Source organism: Protopterus annectens, chromosome 8.part1 (genome assembly GCF_019279795.1).
Source record: "Protopterus annectens isolate FY-2018-M chromosome 8.part1, PAN1.0, whole genome shotgun sequence".
NCBI lineage: Eukaryota > Metazoa > Chordata > Ceratodontiformes > Protopteridae > Protopterus > Protopterus annectens.
Window position 1 is genome coordinate 224,814,157 of NC_056742.1, and position 13,857 is coordinate 224,828,013.

A 13,857-nucleotide genomic window follows, 5' to 3' on the forward strand; every position below is an offset into this window, starting at 1 on the left:
TAGCATGCAAAGCTACATAAAAGCAGACAGAACTTTTAAGACAACTTAATAGATAATGTATCTATAGTATGTTCAATTCCTTTATCCTCCATATTGAGCACTGTAGAGATATAATAGATCATCATTTTGTGGTGTTAGATCTTGCGGTGTCCAAGAGCAGTCTGTTTTTCCCCTATGTTACTCTCCCACCTTCTTAGAATTTACTGCATGTATACAACAGACTTGTGTATCAATCTATATCTACTATCAGTGTCTTTTTGCAATGTTTGTGTTTGGCTTCGAAAGGACTTGAAGCCTGCTGCATTTGTCACAATATTCCTGAGCAGCAGGAAGTAGCATGAGTAGTGAATGATGGGAAAAGCTCTTGGGTTGGCATATAAGGAGCCTTTGGCAAAACACAACAATCTATTTGAACACTGCCAGGCACAGGAGGAATCTCTGCGGCATACTCAGGTAGTTGAGATACCATTGGGAACACTAACCTCTGATTGTGATCTGATGTTCTGTGTTTCTACCACTCCTGTTGGCCTCAGTTAAAAACTGCACAGTTGCATAAAACTACATGCACATTTTATGCTAAGGCTGCTGTTTGTCTATTGTCATATACAAATACTTCCTCAACTGACGATGATTTTGGCTATTGCAGATACACACAGTCATGGAAGAATGTGTGTTTCTGCTCTACACATACATCACCTGTGATTCTGTTTTGTACTAGGCACCTTGTGGATTGTTATTCAATAATATTACATGGGACTGGACATAATTATAAAGAACACAGTGGCTGTTTTATACTTTATAGCACATATAGACAATACATGATATTTAGTAACAGAGCTTAGTAATTGTAATTGTACTACATTGTGCAAAATTATTCTGTTACTTTGCGGGTTGCTATTTTTATACTCTTATACATCTGCTGCATGTTACGTTGCATAACGATCCAGAGATGCTGGCCATATTTTAGTGTATAATTATAGCATACTTATTTCACAATGCATGCCAGTAGTGGTGGCACAATTATGGACATGCCTGATGTTTTCTATAGTGACTACTGCATCAAATCTTCTAAGCAAGGGTGGGAAATGCTGCACTATTGTGGTTATTTAAATCTGCATGCAGGTCTGTCATGTCTCTGTAAACCATGTGTCATTGGACAAATGCCATCATCCAGCCATGAAGCCCAGAGGCAGTATCACGTAGAGAATATAGAGATACCACTGTTCACTTGCTGTACACTATCTCAGTAGGAGCCTAAGTTCAGTATTACAAATGCCATGTCCAGTGCACACAATTTCCTCAAAGATACCCCTGTTGTACATGAACTTTGGTAAATGCCTCACATGTGCTCCCAGATGCTGATATTATGGCCTTTTCCTGATTGCTTGCAGGAGTCATATTTAAATATTCCTTATACATTTCATTTCATCTTGGCAGATGACCAAAGCACTTCTTTATTCACACTCACCTAGGGTTGCCACCTTTTCAAATGCCCAAAGTGGGAGATTTTTGGTACAGACATCAGATTTTGCAGGCCGAAACATACTTCACTTTTTTTGCCTAAATAAAAGCGTATTCTTTTAGCATTTTATTTGCTTATTCTGTTTCTTATAACATGGAAGTGTTTCAGATACAGAATAACTGTTTTATGTAACTATTACATATAATATAGGAAATAATTTTGCCCTAAAATCTCAGGACATTTGTGATTTTTTACAATTTTTTTGCAGGACACAACTGCCCAAAGAGGGACTGTCCCTTGCAAAGTGGGATAGATGGTAACCCTACACTCACCTGATTGTCTTGTGGTATGCTGTTGGCTTGATTGTCCAATTCTGAGGCTGGATGATTAATTATAGCACAGACAGCACAGATGGAGAAGGAGATGTGAGACACCAGCATTAATAATTTGGAACAAATTTATTATAAAGTGACTACAAGTTAACACGATTTTAGTATTTTATTAAATTAGCAGTTATGTTATGACATATCCATAAACAATCTCAAAGAAGGCAGTACATGAAGTTAACAAATTCTGAGTCCACTGTCAGCAGCAAAACCTCTGTCGGTCAGTCTTACCAGTTTAAGTAATAAAAATAATGTTGGTCAGGCACATAGATACACAAAACTTCTAAGACTACACAATTAAACGTTTATTTATTGACAAGTCAAACTGCTATAATCAAAACATTATGTCATTTTACTATCACATTGCATTGCTTTTCCTCATATCTGGTACACACCTTGCATTTTCACATGCACACGTGCTGGAAAAAGAAAGCACTCCATATATGAACAGATGAGTATTACTTTTCAAAGTTAAGTTCTGATTTTGTCTTACAACTGGCCTCAGAACATTCTGTAATCCCTTCCCTTCTCTGTGTATTATTAATTTAAGGTATTACTGCTCAATGCTAGGATTCTAAACCAAAAACTCCATTCCCTAGAAGCTCTATCCACCCTAGAGAATGCTGATGTCTGTGTGGTCAGTGAGATATGATTTAAAGCCGTAGAGCACACCAACAGTGCAAGGTTATAATGCCTTCCACATATTTAAACCAGCTACTACACAGGCAGGAATTAACGGCAGAGGTGGTTCAGTTTACATCAAAAATAAATATACCTCAAGGACGATTAAACAGGATAATGCGCTTGATCTACTCCATGTTCAAATCACCATAGGCAAAATCCAATACCACTTCCTTGCAAGATATAGGTCCCCCCTCTATGGCTCAGGAAAGCCATACCGTGTATTTAATACTCACCATCCAACCCTATACTATATTTGAGGGTGACTTTAATTACCCAACTATTAACTGGGAATCCTATATGACACCAAATGTACAAGCACAGAGATTCCTGAATTTTGTAATCACAAACTCCTAGGACCAGATTGTCCATACAGCAACTAGGATGCAACCATATTAGATCTGGTCCTCACTAACATGGGCGAGTGCTGCAAACCCCCTAGTGTAATGTCTTCTCTGATAAGGTCAAGCCACAAAATGGTCTCCTTTGAATTAGAAATAAAACCTGGACCCCTAGCTAATCCTGGAATATTCAGGAAATATTTTAAGGCTAACTTCCTCCTGTTAATAAGCGATAACCTGGTAAAATTTCAAGCCACTATAAACCATGCAAACACTGCTGCCTATGTAGAACTGTTCACAGAAACCCTATACAAACATGTTAATAGCTGCATAGAGGCAGCTGTACCCAACAGGAAGAAGTACAGAACTAACTCCAAAACCAAGCCACCATGGTGGAGTCAAAAAATCAATAGGCTATATAACAGAAAAAGATTAGGAGGCACAGCACACAGCAGGATAAAAGCACTCATCATAACACACAAACAACTCAGAGGACAAGTAAAGTATACCAAAGCCAAATTGGAGGTAAATTTGGCCTCCCAGGCAAAGGACAACCACAATGTATTCTTTAGTTATGTCCGCAACCTCAAAGGCATTACACAATTGTGTGCAGAGCTTTTTGTAAAAGGAGCCACCTATACTGAGCCAGAAGATATAGTAAACCTACTGGCCAACAAATTCAGCTCCAAATTTCCCCCTGAACTATCCCTCAGGAAATTCCATCAAATATAACTCATGAATGGAGAATGTCAACAGTCATCCCTCTGCACAAAGATGGGCCATCTACAGACCCTTAAACTACAGACCCATAAGTCTCACTGGTCTTACATGCATAGCTGTGGAAATAATTTTTATGGAAATGATCAATAATGTCCAGCAGGAAAATGATTGTCTGTGGGTCCTGGGTATTCAAGCTCCTATGCAGAGGAGGAAAAATGTCCACGAATAAAATACCCTAGGGAAGCCAAGAACAAATGAATGACCAGGTAGGCTGCCTTAATTAAGGTATGGTGGGATGTCAGTGAAGAAGCTGGGCTACCAGTAAAGCCTTGAGAAAGGCTATGCATACCCAAGCACTTGTGGTTGAAGGCTGAGTAAAGCCTTTAGAAAGGATTCGTATACAGGTCGTAGTTCCAGCTGGTCAGGTCGCCTGGTGCGAGGAACCACTAGTGTGGCAGCTAGAAATCAAAGATGAAACACACAGAAAAAACAGGCAAAACAATGTAAATGTGGCTTGGCTAAGGAGCTCTGCTCGCCATGGTGGCAAGAAATCAACGTAGTTGAAGTTCAGATTCTAGAAGGTTGTACTTTATTGAAGTAAAAAGTACCAGAAGTACAATCACCATCGAAGCGTAGTTCCTTAATGGAAAGTGTGATCCTGAGGATTTCCTTTTATAAGAAACCCCCAGGTACTCAATAAAGTATGACATTTGCCTGTTTTTTCTGTGTGTTTCATCTTTGATTTATAGCTGCCACACTAGCGGTTCCTCTCACCAGGCGACCTGACCAGCCAGAACTATGACCTGTATATGAAGCCTTTCTAAAGGCTTTACTCAGCCTTCAACCACAAGTGTTCGGTCGCATAGCCTTCTCAAGGCTTTACCGTAGCCCAGCTTCTTCACTGACATCATACCGCACTCCACCAAGGCAGCCTACCTGGTCATCGATTTGTTCTTGGCTTCCCTAGGGTATTTTATTCGTGGAAATGATCAATAATGATATAGTAAACCTCCAGACACAGGACCCAATGCAGTTTGGTTGCATCAAGGGCAGGTTATGCCTATTCAACCTGGTGGACGTCTTTGAGAAGGTCACCAAATTAATGGCTGAGGGTAAAATGGATTTACACTGTCTACCTTGACCTGGCATTTGAGACAATAGCCCACTTGAGCATTGTTGACAAAATCAAATGATTAGGTTCAAACCCATATGTCACCTAGTGGGTAGCCAATTCTCTCACAAACAGGACTCAGATAGTTAGAATTGGGGAGTCCACCTCTAGAAAAAGGCCAGTCACAAGTTGAGTCCCTCAGGGATTGATCCTTGGAGTGCACCTTTTTGGCACTTACTTCTCCAAAGTCTAGGCCAATGTCAATGGTCTCTGGCTGACTAAATTTGCAGATGATTGCAAATTAGGAGCAGTCATTGAATCCCACACCAACATAAATGTTCTCCAGGAAGAGGTGACACAGACTGACAACTGGTGTCAGAACCATGGACTAAAACTAATGCCAAGAAATGCATAATAGTATCTTTTGGGAAGTCATCCACCCCTTGTAACTATCATATTAACAACACGCCCCTTAGAGTTGACCCATTATTCATGGACTTATGGACACACAGACAGTAATATAGCCTTTGACCATCATGTGTCTACAGTAGTGAGGAAATCATTCTATGTTGCATGCTTATAAACAAAGGTATGAGATCTAGGTCCAAGGAAGTCATTGTTCCACTGTATTCATCATTCATCAGACTTATCATTGAGTACATTGTCCCCTTGGGTATTTACCTAACCAAGCATATCCAACAAATGGAATGTCCACAGCAGTTCTTCACTAAAGGAAAACACTGTGCAAGTGAAATGTCCTATGCAGACTGCCTAAAGGCCCTATTCCTGTATTCTGTCTCCTACAGGCTATTGAGGGGAGCTCTATGCCTGGCATACAGGGCATTGTCAGACTCCACTCTTATGGACCTCCTGCCTATCCACAAAACAAATAGCATCAGCATTACCCATTCTAAAGACTTAAACCTTGCCTATGATATAAATAGGACTTGCTCAAAGACAGGTATGTATCCCATAGACTACCCTGTCTCTGGAACAGGCTGTCCATCCATGTGAAGCAGGGTTCCTTCATAACCTAATTCAAGTGTAACTTGAACAATTGGATGGAGAACAGGAAATTCATCCCTGGCTTGGCACCTATGTCTCTAATGGGCACAGGCTATCTGTGAATGGTTCACCTCCCAGGCCCCTGCTTGTTAGTGTTTCATCTCCTAACCCCTGCTTACACTTATCAAGGGTACCAGAACATGTCAGAGATTTGGGATGCATGGCTAGGCTTAAAAATGCCCTTGTGGTCATTAGCCTAGTATACAACTATGAGCCTATTAAACTGAGTGCAGCCATGGCTTAATAATTCTGCAATTTGAACTTTATCTATAGTAAATGTCTGCAACACTTTAATTGTAATACAAAATTAAACATATGAATGCTGAAAAAGGGCCTCTAACTACATATATAGGCAAAGCGTATTTCCCCACAGTTCATCCTTTGGATTTTGACACTTATGCAAAGCATGGGTTCAAAGAATAAACTGCTCCTAGTTTATAAGCATTTGTATACATTTAAATTTAAAGTGTACTACTGAATAAAGGATGCAACAATATGTTAGCTGCAAAGAGAACAACTATTTTGACAATGTTATTGTCTTTCATTACTTTATTCATTGTGTAATGCACATCTGAGACTTTTTCTAAAAACATGATGGAATCTGAATAATTTTGGAATGGATACTGAAGTGCATGCAAGAGTACAATGCTAGCATTAACAGACACAGTCTACTATTACATTTGTGCTATCTTCACTACTTACCAGCTGAACAGATTTGATGCAATCATGTGGGAATTTCTGGTTGAGGGTTTATAGTGCCTGAATATTTGAACTGTATCTTACTGAAATTGGTACACCTTGTTTGCTCTAGCACAGACTACATCCAGGCCTGCTGAATCTAGCTTTGTTTATATGCTTGTTGTTTGTTTACTTGTTATTTCCCTGGAAGCTAATTCCACCTAATACGCGGCTTCTCAGTGCTTCTGTGGATCACTAGTGATATCTGCATTGCTTACTGTACTAGTTCCTTGTTTCACTTGAAAGAAAGTTACTGTTTGTCGTTTTTGCATTTAGTTACTTGTAACACATTGCACTCAAGTTACCTGGCACTTGCTCACTAAAGCAATTCTATAAGTCAGCACTAAAAATTAAAAGCACTACACCCTCACTCCCCACTGGCCCTTGTTTTCAATTATTAAGGAATTCCCAATATTATTCTAGCATGTCCAAAGGTCAGTTGTCAATCTCCTCTCCGGTCCAGCTGGTGAATCTGGGAATCTTGAGGCAATGTTATAACTGCCTCATGTACACAGACAACCCTCTCCTCCTCCCACATAACACAAATACTTGCGAGAGATACAGCTATTTAGCCAAACTGGAGGCTGAGCTCTGTCAACTCAGGACTGGCAAGACCAGACAGGAGGAGAAGGCAACTACACACACCACAAAACCAGCCTCACATAATGCTACCACACCAGTGAATCAAACACATAAACACACAAAGACATACTCGGAGGCTCTGAGTAAAAATTTACCTAAATAGCAGAGGCCTCCAAAGCAGACACCCAAACAACTGCTACCTCAAGACACCCCACAAGCAACACATAAACCACAAAAGCAGTGTGCAAAGCAGTCACAGCCCTTAAGGCCAAATACAACACAAAACATACTTGTCATAGGTGACTCCATAGTCAGACACACTGACGTCCCACTCACCAGGCTGAACAAGGAGAGGGTCACAGTAAGCTGCCTATCGGGTGCTAGAATCCGCCACATAACACAAGCACTCTGGTCACTCCACGGCAAGTACAAATATGACACAGTCATTGTCCATGCTGGTGTGAACGACCTGAGACGTACCTTCCTGGACTACATGAAAAGAGACATAGAGGAGCTCTCTGATTATGTAGCCCAGGCAGGTATGACCCTGACCCTGAGCAGTATCCTTCCTTCACCAAGAATGATGCCACAATATAGAGACAAGATGATCAGCTTTAACAATTGGTTTAATGTCTGGTGTCATTCAAAGGGGATCCAGTGTCTGTCTGCCTGGGATGACATGCTTGGCAAGCCACACTGCTTCACGACGGACGGCTTGCACCTGTCACCCCTGGGATTCCGGATATTGGCTAAGGCTCTTGCCACCCCATAGTGCCTTTTTAGGCAAGGCTCAAATTCTAAACCTACCACCCTAGAAAACAAAAATGGGAAGAAACTGAGGGTAATGCTGCTCAATGCCAGAAGTCTAAATCTCAAAATGCACGCACTCGAGGCCCTTCTCAGTATGGAGAACATCGATGTCTGTGCTGTAACTGAAACCTGGTTCAAGGCTCCTGAGAGCACCCCGGCACTATTAGGTTTTACCTCATATCATGCGTTCCGCCCCAAAACCCGGACCACACCACAAAAGGAGGGATGTATCCATATTCATAAAGGATACCCACACCTCCAGGTTGGTGGCAACGCACAAGCTTGAAACCATCCAGGTGCAACTAACCATAGGCAAAACTGCTCTACAAATTGTAGCATGCTACAGGCCACCCTCTCAAACTCAGGAACCCCACACAGCCTTCCTGAAGACACTGGAGGGTATAAATGTATCTCCAAACACCATCATATTGGGTGACTTCAACTACCCGAATATAGACTGGGAACATTACTCAAGCCCTAACTTTCTAGCCCAATGGTTCCTGGAGTTCATAAATTCAAATGCCATGGAACAGCTAGTCACTGTTCCCATGAGAGGAGAAAATATACTAGATCTCATTATCACAAACATGGGGACAAAATGATCCACACCGAAGTATATCCCTCATTGGTGAGATCTGATCATAAACTAATCTCACTGGAAATCCACATCCCCCCCCCCACCCCAAACAAAAAAGACCACAGTGAAGAACTTCTATAAAGCAAACTTCACACTACTCAAGACTGGTGTGGTATCCTTCAAGGCCCCTGAGCCAGTGGAAACCACAACCCAAGCTGCGGAAGCCCTTACAAATGCCTTCTATGAACACCTCCAGGACTGCATGGATCAGGCAATCCCAAATAAAACCAAGACTCTTTCCACAAAGGGCAAACGTCCAGTCTGGTGGACCCCAGCCATTAACAAACTTTACAATAAGAGGAGTGTTAAATAAATTGTTAAAATCAGACTGTAAAAAATCACTTGGCATTTAAAAAATGACAGTCAATAACAAACAGTAATGCAGGTTTCTCAGGTATCTACTATACATATACTCTAATGTACATTAGGAGGCAAAAAAACATACACAAACTTGTACAGAATTTTGTCTAGCTTTATTCAGGAAATACCTGATATTTTATAGGGTTTACAATCAGCTTTTGCCCACCTCACTGACGTGGTCAGTGACAGGGTCTTTACATCATGACCATTCATAAGAAAATGCTGATATTACAATTTTTAAAAGTTACTTTCCCATGAGAATATTACAGCCTTGCAAGCACCTGGTCAGTCACAATGTCCTTCCGAGGATGTAGCCAATTCAAGGCTCTTAGATTAGTTCAAATACAATGGGTGCATGTCTTCTTTAATACTTCTCTTTGTCTCTTTCTTGTCCACCAGCTGGACATTTTCTCTGATAGTGCGCACAAGGCCATTCTTCTGATGGAAGCAGGAAAAGATACACATGCACACAGATTCATTATTTTCTAACTTTACAAAATAATCTTTTACTGACAGACATGAGCCAGCCGAGCTGCCAAGGCTAAGTTTCTAATCACACTGCAGCTTATGCTTCAAGCAATAATATGCAAGTTTATTTCTACTATTACAGAATTAAATGCATTACATATTACTCTATTTCTTAATCTATGTATTTTCATATATGTTCAAGTTCATTTATATATATCTAACCACACAACTTATATATGTCTGAATGTTTGGATACATATCTTCCTAACAGCTTATATGTGAATACATATCTTTCTAACAGCTTATATGTGAATACATATCTTTCTAGCAGCTTATATGTGAATACATATCTTTCTAGCAGCTTATATGTGAATACATATTTTTCTAACATTCTCCCTCCTGTTAATGCATTTCATTCTATTTGAAACATAAACAGTATTATTTCATTTCTTAGCCTTCTCCTTTCAAGGACTTTCAGCTAAGTAAGTCATTTGTTTTATATTTCAGATAGGCTTTCGCTTGGTATCAACAAATTCAATTCCATGTCCTGGTACATAGTTTCAGTTACTGATATGTCAACTAGGTCTTTAACTAATTTTTTCACACAGGGTATGCCGCAGCAGACACATGCTCCAATTATGAGCAGTACTACACAAATTGCAATCAGAATATTCATAAGGACCGACCCCACCCCCAAATAGATTCTGGAAAAGTTCGACAGTGGGTTTGGGCCTGGTTCTGCCATTGCTGACACCTGCTGTATTACCTCCAGGTGATCATTGATTTCATGTTGGTTGTCTGGAATGTACGCACAGCATTCTTCTTTGATAAGCGCACGCCACCTCTCGCCGCTAGGGTGAAGTCGAGCCATTCGGTTCTGTAGTACGACTGTTCTCATTGCATTCATTTCATCAGTCACAAGTTCAAGAGTGGAAAAGTCGCATTGCTCATTACTTGAGGAGTTTTGACAATTTCCTCAGTTCCCAAATCGATTTGACTGCTCCATAGGCTGGGAATATTCCAGCCCAGGATATAACACTGTCACTCAAGTCCATATGAGTCAGTTTTTCTTTGTCCTTCACAGCCGAGTGATCCTTCCAGCTTGCTTCAATCTTACCCACCGGATTAGTAGGTTTTTTGACTGTATTCTCGGCTTGCTGAGCTGCATCTCTCCGTATGTATTTTACCCAGGGCAATTCTGCACTATGTCTTATGGCTGGAACCAGATAACCCAAAACAACTGCGGACCAATTCTCAGGTAACCATTTATAGGCCTTTTTCCCACAAACAAAATAGCAGTTTTCCACTTTAGTACTGATGCGGGTTAACCCTGAATGAAACATTTTTTTATCTATAACAGATAATTGTCTATATATTTCAGGAGTTTTTTGCACATCTCTCAATGTTGTTTTCATCAGGCTTAAATACGAACCATAGTTCGAGCTACAACTAGTACCTTGGTCTACAGGTTTTATATAACATTTGTAAGACACAGTTATGTTACAATTACTCCAACCAACCTGAGTGTATCATTTTAACAAAGCAAACAATTCCTTTCTGAGTAACGGTAAATATAATGCCACTTTGTCTTGTGATCTCACAGTACCCGTGTCAAACAATAGGTTTTCCCAAGTTTCATTTATCCCCAGGGGACAGCAGACATTAAAAGTCCTCCATATGCTGTGGTATTGCAGTACAAACCCAGCAATTAAACGTTCATAGTCTCTACATAGACTCGTTTCATAGCCAGGTATGTGTTGAAGTTCGGTGCCAGTCTATAGCCAGTTCATCATCACGTTTTATCAATTTCACTTCTGTAGTTATATGCAAGAAAAACCATAACAACAAAAAGGTCACTACAAACATGGTTAATAAATGTATGATCAGTAGGCCAGTGAACCAATGTCTTTGGGGTTGTTTTACATTTTTATTCACTCTGCCTCTGGCCATCCTGTTTCTGTGGTATGTCAGTTAAAAAATGTTTGTCCAACTTAAACTCTTTAAGTGGTTTACAGTGCGTCAAATGAACCCAAGATGATCTCTCAGCAATTTTTACTGCAGTAGGTGTTGCCAATAGTACCTGGTACGGACCTTCCCACTTTGGACTCGCCCAGTTCTTTCTTTTGATGACTTTCAGCCAGATCCAGGACCCCGGGGTCAGCACGGCCTCTGGTTTTGTTTCTTTTTTGTCTGAAAAAGAGTTCAACTGCAAAACAGTCTTATTTGTTAACAATTTCTTCATATAACTAGCTAATGAGCTATCGGCCTCCAGCTCTGCAGGCATGAGGGCCTTCCATTGTGGCACACAATATGCTCTTCCAAATACTACCTCAAAAGGGGTCAAGCCCCTTACATTTGGAACAGTTCTCATGCTCAGCAGTGCTAAAGGCAGACAGCAAATCCAAGTCTTTTGAGTCTCACTCATCAATTTTCTCAACTTATTTTTCAAAATTCCATTGTACCTCTCCACCAGTCCTGCTGACTGGGGGTGATAGGCACAATGGTTTTTCAAAGAAATCCCAAAGAATCTCCCAAGCTGGTGTATTGTCTGATTAACAAAATGTGTTCCATTGTCACTATAAATTCTTTCCGGTATGCCAAATCTAGGAATGATTTCTTTCACTAAGGCTTTTGCTACTGTTGCTGCATCCGGATTCCTGGTCGGAAAAGCTTCTACCCATTTTGAGAACATATCTATGATCACTAAACAGTATTTTTCCTTCACATTTATTCAGTTCTATGAAATCCATACAAATAGTATGGAACGGATAGGGTGGTGTCGGAAAGCTCCTCGGGTTTAAATGCTCCCTGTGCATGATGTTTGCTACAAATATGACATGTTGCACAAAATTTTTGTGTATAATTCGTAAATCCGTATGTTTGGAATGTTTTGTTAACTAACTGTACCATCCCCCCTGTTGAGACATGGCTCTGCCCATGACTCAACAAAGCTGCATATCTAAATAAATTAGATGGCAATATTGGCTTTTTTTCTTTGGAGATGTACAGTCCCTCTTCAAGGATTGCTCCTCATTTTATCCACTTTTGCTTTTCTGCTTTTGTAGCTAATGTCTGCATTGTTTTTAACATTTCTAAATCTAGAGTCTCAGAAGGTTGTAGTTCTTCATTTGAAAACACAGTTTCTAGGTCTGAGGCAGCTTGCTTTGCGGCTGCATCAGCCCGAGCATTCCCTTTTGAAATTTTGTCTTGTTGTCTGGTATGGGCTGTACATTTACAAATAGCTATTCTAGTGGGTAACTGAATAGAATCTAACAGGTTCAAAATCAATTGTGCATGATTAATCGGTTTGCCAGTAGATGTTATCATTCCCCTGTTATTCCACTGTTGTGCAAAGACATGCACTGTAGAGAAAGCATACTGGCTGTCAGTATATATGTTAACACATTTGTCTTTCGCTAGAGTGCAAGCACGTGTCAAAGCTATCAATTCTGCTGCTTGAGCAGACAGGTTATGTTGCAGGGGTTGTGCTTCTATGATTTCATTATCTGTCACTACTGCATAACCCACTAGGTTCTTTCCTGTAGGTCCTCGTTTACAGGACCCGTCCACATAAAGTGTCACCTCTGCATCGGCTAAAGGCACATCAGTGAGATCTTGTCTGGGTGTGGTTATTTGTTCCATTTCCTGTAGGCAACTGTGTGGTGTGCCATCTACAGGAATTGGAAGTAATGTCGATGGATTTAATGTTGTGCATCGTTCAATCGTCATGTGAGGTTGACTCAATAGTATGGTCATACAAGAAAGATGTCTGGCAGGGGACAAAATGCTATTTTTCTTGCAGTAAAATTATTGCAACTGCATGAGGTACTCTCAACGTGAGAGGATGAAACAATACCACTGAGGCGAAGCTTGCACTGCCATAGCTGCTGCAACAACTGCTTGCACACAGGGGCAATGATCATGCCACGGTCTAACTGTGATGAATAGTAAGCTATGGGGCGTTGCTTGCCATGTTGTTGCGTCAGTACTGACGCCATATATCCCGCCTACAATCTACAGTCTGGAAAAATCTCTTATGGTAATTGGAAGCCCTAAAACTAACGATGAAACTACCAGTTGCTTTAGTCTGCAAAAGCTGCTTCTGCTTCCGATGTCCAATGCAGTGTTTCTTGTGCTGCCATTGGTGTTTTAAATATTAAATCAGCCAATGGAGCCATTTCCAAAGCATAATTCGGTATCCAACTTCAACAAAAATTAGTCGTTCCCAAGAAGGACATCATTTCCTTTTTGGTAGTTGGTTTAGGTGCTTGTAAGATTGCTGTTTTCCTATCTTCATCTAATGTTCTACCTTCTTTGGATATCACATATCCCAGGTATTTAACTTGCTCTTTCCAAAGTTGCAATTTATGTTTATTCACTTTATGCCCTTGCTCGGCCAAAAACTTCAACAACGCTATTGTGTCTTCCCTACATTGCTGCTGGGTAGGGGCTGCAAGCAAGATGTCGTCTACATAAAGTAATACTTGACTGCCCCC